Source organism: Echinops telfairi, unplaced genomic scaffold (assembly GCF_000313985.2).
Source record: "Echinops telfairi isolate 266 unplaced genomic scaffold, ASM31398v2 ScPeMD7_7467;HRSCAF=8505_1, whole genome shotgun sequence".
NCBI lineage: Eukaryota > Metazoa > Chordata > Mammalia > Afrosoricida > Tenrecidae > Echinops > Echinops telfairi.
The window spans coordinates 6659236-6673862 of record NW_022111368.1 but is presented as its reverse complement, the minus strand read 5'-3'; the positions used below and the strand labels follow the sequence as shown (position 1 = coordinate 6673862).

Genomic DNA, 14627 nt, shown 5'->3' with positions numbered 1-14627 from the left:
GTGTAGGGAAAATGCTGTGTTATAGGCAAGGGTGACTTCCTTGTGGAAAGAAACTAAATAGGGTCTGCTTCCTTCAGTAAACAGGCCGTAAAATTTCACTTTGTGAGGGATGATAAGAGAAGCCGCAGGTCTCCTGTGTATAGTACAGTTTAATATGTATTTTAATTACTAACTCACAGCACCTACGATATTTAAATATTTTATCAACCCCTTAAAATTTAAGGCTTAAATAGTGTGGGTTTTTGAAATTTCTAATCTTAGTGTATGAAATGAAGCGCACCGTACTTGGCACTTTGTACATAGTCAATGGCGTATTTGCCCATCCCTTTTCTTATTACTGGTAGCTCCCTTGTTCAATCCTCAATCACTGCTGAAGACAAAGAAGATGAAGTCACTCAGATTTTCAATTCAAAACCCTGCAGTCCTTCAGGCAAAGATGCTGATATGCCCATAGATAAGAAAAATGGAAACCTTTCAATTGAGTCAGCTTTGACTTTGAACAACCCCATCTGCTAGAAGTAGAACTGTACTTCCTGACTGGACTTGGCTGTAGTCTTGGTGGAAGTAGATTGCAAAACAGTTCTTCCACATTGCCACTCATTGGCTCCCAAAGGTCAACCTGGAGGGTAGCAGGAGAGCACAAACCGTGTGCACTACTCGAGCACCTCATCCATGAGAAAGGCTGCTCTAATGTCAGCAAGCTGTATTTCAGGAAGACGGCCTATTGAGAACTGTTCATTAGAAAATAAGAAGAAGAAAGAGAGAAAGAGAGAGAGCGAGAAGAGAGAATTGTTAGCCTCCGTTTTGGAGCCCGGATGATGCCGAAAAGTCAGCAGTTCGAAACGACCAACCAGCTCCATGGGAGAAAGACGGGGCTCTGCACTACAATAAACCATAGTGTCTCAGAAACGGACAGGGGCAGTTCAACCCTGTCCCATGGGAGCACGGTGAGTGGGCCTGGACTTGCTGGCAGGGAGTTTGTTATGCATCTTTTTAAAAGCAGGGTGGGAAAATCATGTATAAAGCACAGACATTCTTAACACGGTTGATAATACCCCCACACACACCAAAACCATACCCCTAGCTGAGTAGATTTTGACTCAGAATGGATCAAAATTTGATTCTGAGGTGGCCAATTTTATATGTTATCATCATTTGTGGCTTTTCAAAGGCAGCACACAGACATATGAATGGAGTTTCCAAAAGTTTGTGGAAAAACGGAGTACAAAGATGATGGCATTTTTCTATGAATCTTTTGAAGTCCCTGTCATATAGTGTATTTTGGGTATTATAGTTCCATGCAGAGAGGTCACTTTAAAAACATTCCAGAACCAGACAATAATAACGATAGTAAAGATCAGAAACACTGATGTAGAGAAATAGGCATTTAACACAGAGATAATGCCGTGTAGAGTATCCACACATTACTAACATGAAGTAAGTGTGCAAAATGTTGCGACCTATTCTTTCTTTTCATTCTGGAATGCGTTAACCAGGGTGCAAAGATATTTGCAAATCTACCTGTGTCACTTACTCCAATATGAAATCTGAGCAATTAAAATGTGCTTGGCACTGTATCATAAGTTGGGGATAAACTAGTGAGCAACACAGACAAGATGTCTGTCCCTTAAGGGGTTACATCCCAGTTGGGCAAGAGAATAAGAAGTGAACTATCGATAAACACACACACACTCACACATGGAATAAAAAGAAGGACCTGCTTTGGATAAACGATGAGAGAAATCTCCGCAGAAGTGGTATTTAAGTAACCATGAGACGAGGAGGAAAAGGGCATTCCAGACTGGGTGACCTGCACGTTTGCCTGATGAGACAAGAGCTTGGTAAGGTCTGAGATGAATCCAGGGGAACCAGAGGGCTTTAAGGAATGTGTTAAGGTGATGTAGGAAATGTAAGGAGCTCAGCAGGTATCAACTCGATGAAGGTTTTATCAGCCATGGAAGAGAGTTTGAATCTTCTAAAGATGATTAAGTAAGATGGTCTGATTTCCATTTCTAAGAGGTCATTTGCTACTGGATGATCAAGGCCTATAAGGGAAAAAAAATCAGCAAGACGATTGATTAGGTATCAAGCTACTGTGTTGGTCCATGTAAGTAAGGTGAGGATGGCTTCATCTAGGTAGTGTCCATGAAGGTGGAGAGGGGCTGATGGACAGGTAACAGATTCAGGAGCTCTGGCAACAGGGGGAGTTTACCCAGTGGATAAGGTACGTATGGGCTTACTTGTGCTTCTTCACTAATTTGTAGTGGAGAGTTTCACATAGGCTCATTACAGATTAGTAAGGAAGCACAAGTAAGTTTTTGCTTTCCTTCTTGCTGGCTACATATTTTGTTGTCAGGGATTGTAAAATCGAAAAGGGACTTTGATTCTGTAGGAAGGTGCTATGGGGGTAGGAGGGCGAAAGATATGTCAGCCATACTCAGAAGCAGACTCTTTGATGTGTTAGGGGGGGGAATTGAACAGAAACTGTTTACTACAGATTTGTAAGCAAGCACAAATAAACCTATGCTTATTTGACTTATTGTTTAATCTGACATTGACTTGTAATGGGATCGGTGGATTGAACAGGAGTGAAACCAAGAAGACTAAATGGGAGCTATAACGGCCATTCAGGAAAAAGACAGTGGGGTCAGGCACTGAACTGGTTGGATTGGGGTGGGGAACACAGGTTAAGTAGATAGAAAGATGGCTTGGTCATGGATTGGATATGATGGGTGAGAGAAAGAGAGGTTAACAATACTAGACGATTGGTTTTATACACTATGTATTTGTGCTATGTACTAATATGAGAAAGATAGGTGTAAAGTTGGGTTGGAAAGGAAAAAATTAAATGTTCTGCTTTAAACCTGAAGTCTTTCAGACAACTATACAAGTCCATGTAGAGACATTACCATTTCTCTCTCACTTACCTCTCCATTTCAATTGCACTATTCTCCATGGTCCCCCTGTTTTTAAGTTTCCTAGCGAAAATCACTTTTTTGGGTCTTACCTGTTCATTTAATATGTTATATTTTATTTTTAATGCTAGCTAACACTTTTCTTTCACTATCAACGTTTGTGAGGAAAACCCACAATTATAGTCTACTAGAATCATGTCTATGCTCAATTTCCAACATTGGGGAGGTGAACCATCTCTAAGCTCTGAAGTTACTCCCTCAGGCCTGAGACAAATGAACACAGTCAAGAGAAGAGTGTAGAACCAATTGTTGACCCTGATTCCAGAGTCCAAACAGATGATGTGAAACGACTGCTGCCCTGTCCCCTCCAGTCCTTGTCCACTTCACAGCCGTGCTCAGTGTCACCACGGAGTCACCCCAAGGCCACTCTTTCAGACATGAAGTTGGGCCCACATCACACCAGCATCGGCACTCCTAGTTAGGCTTCCAGAAAGGATCTACTGGTTTTCCTGTTCTTATCATGCCTGTTAAATGTGATAATTAAGGAGGTCTCATTTCTTATTTATTTTAATTTTCTGCTTCAAGTAACTTTGGGAAAATGTACTCAAGGCTTATTTTTGAGGATGTGCCAATTTATTGCATACATTACATTCATTGGGGGGGGAAATCAGTTGCATTCAAGTGGACTCTGACTTTTTGGTGATTGGAATTCCACAGTTGAAAACAGAGAAGGAGCAGTAGTGGAAGACGTGGTTTTAGTGAGAGATGAACCTGGAGATCACATGATAGAATTTTGCAAGATCAATGGCTTTTCCCTGGCAAATACTTGCTTTCAACAGCATACATGGTCGCTATAGATGGGGACTTCTTCAGATAGACTGTGCAGAAATCAAATTTACTACATCTGTGGGAAGAGATGATGGTGAAGCTTATTATCATCAGCTAAAACCAGCCAACCAGAAGGTGTCTGTGGAGCAGACCTTCCATTGCTCATGTGGAAGTTCAAGTTGAAACTGACAAAATATTAAAACAGGAACATGAGCACCAAGTCTTGAGTCTACCCCACCTGCAAATTTCAGAACACTTCAAGAGTACATCTGACTTACGGAGCACTAATGACAGAAGACCTGGTGAGCTGTGGGACGGCATTAGGACCAAACTTATGAAGATTGCATAAGGTCATGGAAAAGGCAAGAAAGAAAGTAAAGATCAAACTAGATGTCAGAAGAGACCCCAAACTTGCTCTTAATTGTAGAGGAGCTAAATCAAATGGAAAGGAGCCTTAGTGCCATCAGGGTTCAATGTGGAGCTGCAGTGTGAAACCACAGGAGTCCGAGTCTCTGAAACTCACATGAACTGTTCTTCCCTGTCCTGCAGGGTTGCTACGAGGCAGCATCACCTCCCTGGCAGTGAGTGTGATTTTTTTTAAAAAAGCAAATGGAAGAAGGATGAAGTAAAAGAGCTGAACAGAGCACTCCAAAGGGAGGCTCAAGAAGACAAAATAAAGTATTAGCATGAAATGTGCAAATACCTAGAGTTAGAAAATCAAATAGGAGGAACATACTCAGCAGCTCTTAAACTGAGAGAATTAAAGAAAAAGATACAAGCTTTGAGTTTCAATATTGAAAGAGTCTAGGGGCAAAATACTAGATGATCATGAGGCATTAAAAGATGGGATACACATTCACTGCGCCAAATTAAACACAAACGATTCAACCATTTCAACAGGTAGCATATGATCCACAGCCGATGACACCAAAGGAAGAATCCAACCAGCACTGAAGGCATTTTAGACAAACAAATATCCAGGTTTTGACGGAATGCTTACTAATCGAAATAGTTAATCACATTGATGAAGCCCTGGATATACTCACTCATCTCTGTCCAGAAATTTGGGAGCCAGATAACTGACCAACTGACTAGAAGAGATCCATATTTGTGCCCATTGCAAAGAAAAGTGACCTAACATAATTCACAAATTATAGCACAATATCATTGATATCACATGCAAGTATGTTTTTGCGGAATATCATCAAGAGTTTAAGCAGTGCATTGGCAGAGAATGGCCGGAAGTTCCGACCAGATTAAGAAGAAAACCTGGAACAAGGCACATCAGTGCAGCTGTCAGATGGATCTTGATGAAAATCGCAGAATACCAGAATGATGTTCACATGTGTTTTATTGACTTTACAAAGGCATTCCACTGTGTAGATCATTAAAACAACAACAACTAGGGGTAACCTTGAGAAGAATAGGAATTCCAGAACACTTAATTGCGCCCATGCAGAGTCTGTCCATGAATCAAGAGGCAGTTGTGCAAATAGGAAAAGAGAAAACTATCATTTAAAAGAGAGCAAGGTGTGTGCCATGTTGTACCCTCTTGCCATACTTATTCAATCTGTGTGTTGAGAAAAAAATCAGAATAATCAGACTTTATGAAGAAGAATATGGCATCAGGATTGAAGGGAGGCTTATTAACAACCTGTAACAAGTAGATGATATAAACCTTGCTTGTTGAAAGGGAAAACTTGAAGCACTTGCTGATGAAGATCAAGGATTACAACCTTCAGTATGGATTGCAATTCAATATAAAGAAAAGCAAAATCCTCACAGATGTTACAGTAGGCACCATCATGATATATGGACAAGATTGGAGTTGTCCAGACTTTCATATGGTTGGGAAGCATCATCGATGCTCACGGAAGCAGAAGCCAATACACTGGGGAAACCTGCTGTAGAAGATCTCCTTAGATCAGCAAGGATGTCCCTCTGGTGACTAAGGTACACCGGACCCAAGCCATTTTCAATTGCCTCGCGTATTCCAGTGAACGTGGAGTATTGGATAAAGGAAGCCAGAATTGGTGGATTTGAATTGCGTCGCTGGTAAAGAAGATTGGAAGTGCCATGCGCTAACATATCTGCCTTAGAAGAGGTTCAGCTAGAATGCTCCCTAGAGACAATGAAGACAAGACATCTCATCAAGAACTATGGACATGCTATCAGAAAAACTAGTCCCTGGAAAAGGACATTATTCTTGGTAACGTTGAAGGGAATCCAATGAGAGGAAGCCTGTCAGCTTGATGGATTGACAGCTTGATGGATTGACAGAATGGCTGCCACAGTGGGCTCAAGCCAAACAGCCCCAGTGCAGCTAGCCCAGGAGCTGCAGGGCTGCGTTCCATGGTACCAGGATTGCTCTGAGGCAGAACCGACTCGATGGCACCGAACAACCATCAATAGACACCTGGAACTTGAACCTTAATGGTACAAACACACTGGCTGATTTGTCACAAAGAGCTCTGGGAAAATGATGTACCCCACGAACAAACTTTAAGCGTTCATAAAAGCGGTGACACGACAAAAATGAAAGATTCATGGAAAACGATAGAAAAATGCACATTTATTCAACAATCTAAAAATCAAGTAAAATTAGATGGCAGTATGAAAAACACAAACGGAAGTGGAGGGGAAATGTGAGACTCCAGCCCTAGCTCCTCCCCCTTGGCCGCAGTATGCATTCTCTTTGAATGGGACATGGGCACGGGGGTGGGGGGATATGAACATGAAGTATGGCAAATTGGTACCATGTGTTTTCTCTGCTTCTGAACAGCACAGACTTTTTGCCTAGGATGGAAATCAGTATATGAAAAGAAATCAATCTGTCAATATGTTCTTGTTTTTCTCCACTAACAGGAGGCTCAACTTATTTTAAAAAGCAAACAGGAACTTGGTCTGCCTGCTATAATTAAGTCCCCGCAGGAAGCTGAGCCTTTGAAAGTCACACTTTCTGGAGGGACAATGATTGCTACTTAGCTTGTCTGACCTTGGAATGTCAGTGCGCGAACGATCACTTTGATGAGCTCTGCTTCCTCCGGTGTCTTCATTGCCTGGTTCTGCTACTCACCAAGGAGGGTAAGGCAGGTAGTGGAATCAATCAGACCACACACTGTTTCGAGGAACATAAACTTCGGCACAATAAGGAAGATCTCAGGGTTGACAGGTCAAGAGAGATCAGGGTCATCTTCTTTGACTCTCTTTCAAGGAGCTCTGTGATTGACAGCTAGCTTACCTGGACACATACACTATTCAACAATTATCAAGTCTCTTGAGAGTTTGGGAAGTCAAAGCCGTATAAGCCTACCTCTAACTCAGCAGTTGATGAAGATAGAAATGTGGCTTTAATCTGTCTTCAGTCTTATGACTTTCTTTTCCCCAGGACTCCTTTTATTTTGGCTTTCAATGCAAAGGCTAAAAAGGAGAGAGTAGGCTACTCTTGCCAGACATAATAGATGCAAATGTCCTAAGCCATCGTACTGGCTTTTAAAATAAAACAACAGCAAAAACAAACAAACAAACGTGTATAGCGAAATCATGGAACCTCTAGCAATTTGAAATACACAAGAAAGAAACCACAATATTTATCTTTCAGAAAAGACTGTTAAATAAAGACCCAGAGGATAAACAAAAGAAAAATAATCGTTTGGTATATTTTGCCAACATATTGCCTTTTTAATTGTCAGTGTATGCATTTTAACTTAGTCCAAGACATCTGCCTCTGTGCTTATCACTGAGGCTTGAGCATCACCAGGAAAGAGTCTGTTACTATGGTAAACGCTGTCCTTGGAAAAGGAATGTAAATGCGAGCAACTCTGACAAAATGCACGACAAAACCATGAACACAGATCGGGAAAAAAATCTGTCCTTTGGCCTCAGAGCTTTTAAAGGAGATGGTGACAATGAAATCAAAACAACGGATATTTAGCACTTCCCCGTGTGAGGAAGTCTAGTTACAGAGCTGGAGCAAATAGGCAAAAGTCAGCTGCGGTTCCAGGTTTCAAAGACCTTTGATTCCAATTGGGGAATAGACTTACTCACATAAGAAGTTAAAGGTAAGCTCAAAACCACAGAGACAGAGGTAATTATTTTAATGCAATACGTGCATAGTTAACTGATAAATAAATTATTCAGACAATAGCTGTGATGGGGGTTCAGCTAACAGAAACATAATGGGCAAAGCTTGTTCAAGAAAGGCCACACAAAGGGAAAGGTATAATGATAGTGATAGGTTTTAATGCCCGGCAGGATTGGGGCTGGTCTAAAGAGTATAGAAATGCTTAAAACCTATTTGTGGGTTTAGAGAGTTTGAAGCTTTAACTTATGAAAGTCATTGTGTTATGCGTCTCTGTGAAGAAAGCAGAAATCTTCACGATTTGACTACTACAGAAACCTCACACCAAATGGCGAAGGCATTGAAGTTTTCGTGATATCAGTCTATGTGGATCAACCAGCCACATCCAGGCAGCAATTGAGAAACCAAATAACATACGTTATTCGTAACATATGCTGCAAAATACCTCTTTAAAGGGTTAAAAAGCAACCAATGTCATTTCAGGGATTAAAATGCGCTGAGCTCAAGCCACCAGTCTTTTCAATGGCCTCATATGCATGAAAAACTGGAGCATGAGAAAGGAAGACAGAAAAATTGCTGCAAACTGTGAAGTGGCCAGTAACGCTGAATGTACTGTGGATTGCCAGAAGAACAGATCCGTCTGAGAGGAGAGGTCAGGAGACTGCTCCTTCAAAACATGGTTGATAAGACTTTGACTTACTTTGGACACATGATCAGGAAAGACTAATAGATAGGAAAAAGTATCATGAAAACTAAATTTAGAGACTCATGAAAAATGAGGAGGGTCTTCAATGAGATTGATTTACATGATCGCTACAAGAACGGACCCAAACATATCAACAATCAAGAAAATAACCCAGAATTGGGTAACATTTCATTCTATTATCCATAAAATTTCCAGCAGTAAAATCAGACTCAACAACAACTAATGACAACACACACACACAAACAAGCAAACAAACCCCCCAAAGTAACTGCCATCAGGCGTATGCCTATGAAGGTGACCCCACAGGACAGTGTACAGCTCTTCCTCTGAGTTTCAGAGACTGTAACTATTAATGGTGGTAGAAAACCCAATCTTTCTTCCCAAGAGTGGCTAGTGGTTTCAAATTGCTGACCTTGTGGATAGAAGTCCTATGAGTAGCCACTAAGTCATTAGGGCTCTGTTAAAACATGGACTCTAAATGAAAGATGGAAGCCTAGATTAGAAAATTAAGGGATCTGCATCTTCCTACAAGCTCTGTTTAAAATGAAAAGGGATTTTGTGTATTATCCTACAGGAAGTGTATATGGGGCAGTATTTTTAGTGGTTTTATGCTTTCCCACCTCGTTGAGAATAATGGCAATGTTTAATGACCAACTCTTAGAATCACTCTGGTTTCAAGCAGGTAAAATGGAAGAAGTCCTAATTCAGTACAGTGAACCCTCGTTTATCGCGGTTAATCGGTTCTAGACCCTACTGTGATAAATGAAATTCCGCAAAGTAGGATTCCTTATTTGTAAATCAAATATTTTCGTAGTTAGAGCATAGAGGACATGAAAAAACACCCTTTAGTCACCATTACACTCGTATTACCCAATTTATTAAACGAAAAAGGGAAAATACAGTAAAACATTTTGGACGTTACAATTATCATTTATTATTTATTATATTATTTATGGCATCAGTTTACAGTATTACATATTTCACATACAGTATTATTATACATAGTTCTTACAAATGCTGTAATCAATAGCCTATGAAATGACTTAAGGGATGTACTCTACAGGTGGGTCACCGTCTTTTTCCTCTGAAGGAGCCGGTGTAGGCAGTGGGTGCTGTTACGCCAAAACCGCGATAGAGTGAAGCCGTGGAAGTCGAATCGCGAAGTGGTGAGGGTTCACTGTATTTCATCTGCTCACCATCCACTCTTGCTCCAAATCCTGTCTTAAGGCTTTCAAGCACACTCCGGAAATGCATTGTACATAGTGACATTCAGACGACGCTTCTTGTAGCTTAGCATTCCCCCCACCCCTCTCCAACTTTCTGCCACATCTGAAAGCTTCCACAACTTCAACTTCAGTGTGTACTGTCTCTTTCCATAGCTCACTGTCCACCTGATTGAACTTGCTGAGTCATACACAGTCAACCAGATACTTGCTTTGACCATCCTGATTTCCAACAACAGCTGTGGACATTTGCTTGATCCTAATGAGATGCACTTTCCACACATCCTTTAGCAACTGCAGACAGTTTTTTTGGTTACCAATGAACTTCTCAGACTTACATTTCCAAGTAACTGTTGCTTGAAAAGTCAAATCTTGATCCTGCTTCTGTACTCAGGTGCTTAGGCCTAATTGAATGTTCTGTCTCTATTTGGAATCTTGCCTTAGCTCTGTCCTATTTAATCCATCTCATCGCTACTGATCCATGACAAGAAATATGGTATATAAAGCAATCCTATAAAATATTAATTCTACAACCTTGTGAAAAAATATATTGGAGGAAGAAATGATAGCAAAGAAGGTAGTTAAGAAGGCTTAACTTCTATTAGTGGCACCGCCATTCTCACAATCTCCAACTTATTACTCATGAAGTAATAAGATCTGGGCTATAGAACTTCACTGAGATTGAAAAGAAAATGATGCTCATGAGACATATTAGAAACAGAAAGAAGGGATAGAATGAACAAGGGCTGATAATGGCTTGGCTCTAAGGAATAAGCCGAGAAAGCAGTTGTGACAGATAAGCGTTTGTGTCAACTTGGCTGGGCCCAGAGTCTTAGTTCAGCAGTTCAGACCTATTAATCCTCCATGATGAGCTACAACATAATGTAATAACCTCGACAATGAGATCCTCTAGGGTGTGGTCTCCTTCCAATACAAGTGGATGCTATAGAAAAGATTCTTTGTCTTTTTCAAGGTCTAGGCTCTACATCTGGCTCACTGACCACCAGTTCTCTGCACTTGAGTAATGACGTAGGAGTCATCAGTGGCCTGCCCTCTTACCTGCCAACCATGAATTCATGGACCTTTGCAGCCACATGCTTGTCATCTTCCTGCCAATGTTGGGTTCATCAACCTCTGCAGCTATGAGCCAGAAGAAGTCTCCAGCTTAACATCTGACCCACACATTCGAAACTTGGCCAGATTTGGAACTTGTTTGTTTTACCCAACTGTGTGAGCCATTTCTTTGATACAGACCACTTTTTCTACGTGGACATATATAAGTATCATTGCTTTTGCTTCCCTAGAGCAGCCTGACTAAATCTGAGGTGAGAAATGATAAAAGAGTTTATAGTTGGAGATTGCGAGGATGGCGGTGCCACTAATAGAAATAGGGATATATAAGAAATACTAAATTTAGGATCAATATGTTGAATTTTAGTTCACAATCAAGTAAAAGTGGCACTTTCTCACAATAGCCTAATTGAGAGATTCTGTTTGTGTGGAATATTGCTAGGGAAGTGAATATATGGACAAATTAAAAGAGGAATTAGCTTAAGGAACTAACCATCTTTATGAGAAAGAGAAAGAAAAGTTAATAAAGCCAAAGGGAGGAAGAAGTTAAAAATGAAACAAAGCAATTCAGTATCAACAAAATCTAATAAATAACTTATTTATCTTAAATAAAAAAGAGACCAACCATGTCCGATGTCTTTAAAAGGTGAATAGGGCATAAATACATGGTTCCGTATTAAGGAATTTATTGGTGTTCATTGGTGCAATTTCTGCCCAGTGGTGGTACTACCTAACCAAGAAATCAGTAATGGTCGATAATTCTAGGCACTCGCCACCGAGCATATGAAGAAGTAGTAATGATTGAGAAATATTGCAATGAAAACTATGAGGATTATAAATGCAGGGCTATCATTCTCTGTGTATGTGTGTGGGCGAAGGGAAATTGAAATTAGTCCCTGCAGCATAAAAATGGAAAAGCCACAGCAACTTAAAGGATCATTTCTATTCTGCACTATAGAGTCACTACAGTTAGAATCAACTTGATGGCAGTGAGTTTGGTTCAGGGAGATCTTCTTTCATAAAATATATAGGCTAGAAACTCAGTGGGGGAAGTTCTACCCTGTTATAGAGAATTGCTCTGAATCAAAAAGGACTTAATAGTAGCTAAAGCCAGTAACATGATTGAAAGTGGCTAAGATGGCAGAAATTTGAAATTTCTTAGGAGGTGGAAGGCAAGGAAACAAGAAGGAAGTGGAAGTTGAATTAGCTTAGAGGTGGGTGTTTTTTCTTGGTGGATACCAAGTATTTAAAAAATCCAATGAAATTATGCAACAAAGAAACATTTAAGTTGAGGCACAAAATATTGATATCCCAACCTTGGCATTCTTGACTTTTATACCCTAATCTTCTCCATTGGAGTGGGCTATCTTGTGTATTCATTGTCGGATGCTTACAGCATCCCTCCTCCCTGATGTCATACCAGTAGCATGCTCCCTTATCCAGTTTTCCCCACCCAAAATGTCTTTGGACATTGCCAAATGTGCCCTGGAGAGATGGTGGCAAAGTCACCTTTGGGTTGAAAATGTCTATTCCATAGGATAATAGAGTTTGAAGAACAAGACAAAAGTAACATAACAAAGAAGTTATCTAGATTAAAAAAAGAGAGAAAAGAATAGTCATACAAGAGTCATTTATGTATGGCAGTCAGGCATTGGGCTGTGCTTGATATAGTCTATGATTTAATTATTCCCGAAAAGGCAGTTGACAGCAGCCACAGAAGGATTGGAGCAGAAAGTAAATGGTAACTTGTCTGTTTCCACCTTTGTCACGTAGATTGGGTAGTGGGCAAAGGCTAACTAGGTAAAAAAAAAACGATAGCAAGTGCTTCAGTGTTTTCCTGAATGCGGCAGATTTTACTTTAGGGAAAGATAAGGGGATAGAAGGCCGTGATGTAAACAATGGGAACAAGAAGAAAATAAAGTAACCACCCAACTGAGCAAAAGCAATGGACTTGGACAGGTATGAACATGAGAATCCAATGTCACTAGTAAAATGCACCCGTGGTTGGTAACTTCAGGAGTAAATGAGGACCAAGGGATTTGCTGAAGTAGTCAACGAGAGCACCTCGTTCATGGCTAGCCCTGCTCCTGTGCAGAGTTACTGCCTTGAAGACCCACTGGTGCAGTTCCACCCTCCCCATCCAGTCGCTGTTTCAATCAAGTTCATGGCAGAGAGATTAGAGAGTTGTTCTTGTTGTTGTTTTAAAGGATTTAATATCTTTTGGGGGGGTGGGGGGGAGAAAAGAACTCAATAGTTTCAAAGATAATAAAAAACAATAATTGTATGATAGCCTTTTTTTAAGCACTCATAAAGGCTTTCACAAATATAGCTGGGTCAGTCTTTAGATAATCCCTGACCAGTGAGACTAAAGCATTTAAAATAACAACCTGTACTGGTCCAGTGCCCTTTTCTTATTTATTCTAAATGCCCAACCTTTCGATGCTTATATTCTCATGAAGCTGTGTTGGAATAAGCGGCATTTAGCGGTTCAACATGATAAAATGTGAAATATGGTTTATGCCAGATTTAATTGCCAGTGCAAATGACATCAGGACTCTGTCCCTTGGCATGAAATTGGACTGCAGCTTGACTGATTTCGTCATTTTGGTCATACTCTTGATTGTTGCAAATTGCTGCAAGATGGATTTGACGCCACTGACTGCTACCGATGGGGGAGATAGGTGGAGTTTACATTTGGCTGGGCCCCAGCATCGTTCAGGAGCTGTGCGAGCGCAGTGGGTTACAGTTTGAAACCACCAGCTGCTCTTCGAAGGAGGATGAAGCTTTGTACCCCCATCAAGAAGTGCAGTCTCAGAAACTCACAGGGTCAGGGCTACCCTGTCTGGTAGCATCACTAGGAGTCAGAATTGACTCAAGGACCATAAGAAAGCCTGGTGCACTTTCCGGACCCGACTGAGCAGGAGGCGCCATCATGGAAGCTGCCATCTGCCACAAGGACCGAAAGATTCGTCGCAAGGAACCCAAGAGTCAGTACATTTACCTGCGCCTGCTGGTCAAGCTGTACAGGTTTCTGGCCCGGCGGACCAACTCTACCTTCAGCCAGGTTGTGCTGAAGAGTCTGTTCATGAGCCGCACCAACTGGCCGCCCCTGTCGCTCTCTCGGATGATCCGGAAGATGAAGCTTCCGGGCCGAGAAAACAAGACAGCTGTGGTCGTGGGGACCATACCGGATGATGTGCGGGTGCAAGAGGAGCCCAAGCTGAAGGTGTGCGCCCTGCGACTGAGCAGCCGGCCCGGAGCCACATCCTCAAGGCTGGGGGCAAGATCCTCACCTTTGACCAGCTAGCCCTGGACTCCCCCAAGGGCTGTGGCTCTGTCCTGCTGTCTGGTCCATGCAAGGGCCGTGAGTTGTACAGGCATTTCGGCAAGGCACCAGGAACACCCCACAGTCACACCAAACCTTACATTCGCTCCAAAGGCCGGAAGTTCGAGCGAGCCAGAGGCCGACGTGCCAGCCGAGGCTACAAAAACTAACCCCAGATCCCGTCCTGTTATGAAAACATTTTGGATGTTCACTGCCAAAAAAAAAAGCCTGGTGCAGACACTGAATATAGGTACAACCATAATCTCAAGGCACAATTTAAAAATGTTTATTGTAGTAAAGTATGCAGGACGTTTGCCATTTTAACCATTTTAAGTGTATGAATCAATGACATTCCATTTACCATGCTGTGCACCCTTCACTGCTATTAACTAGTAGATTTTTCACCACTCTAAATAGAAACTCAATACCCATTAAGTGATAATTCCCCAGCCCTCCCATCCCTTCAGACCTGGTAGTT

General features: G+C 41.4%; 1 pseudogene; it reads left to right on the top strand.

The window, feature by feature from the left end:
• The first annotated feature begins 13756 nt into the window (after window positions 1–13756).
• Window positions 13757–14363, top strand: LOC101640171 (annotated as a pseudogene).
• Window positions 14364–14627: the final 264 nt, after the last annotated feature.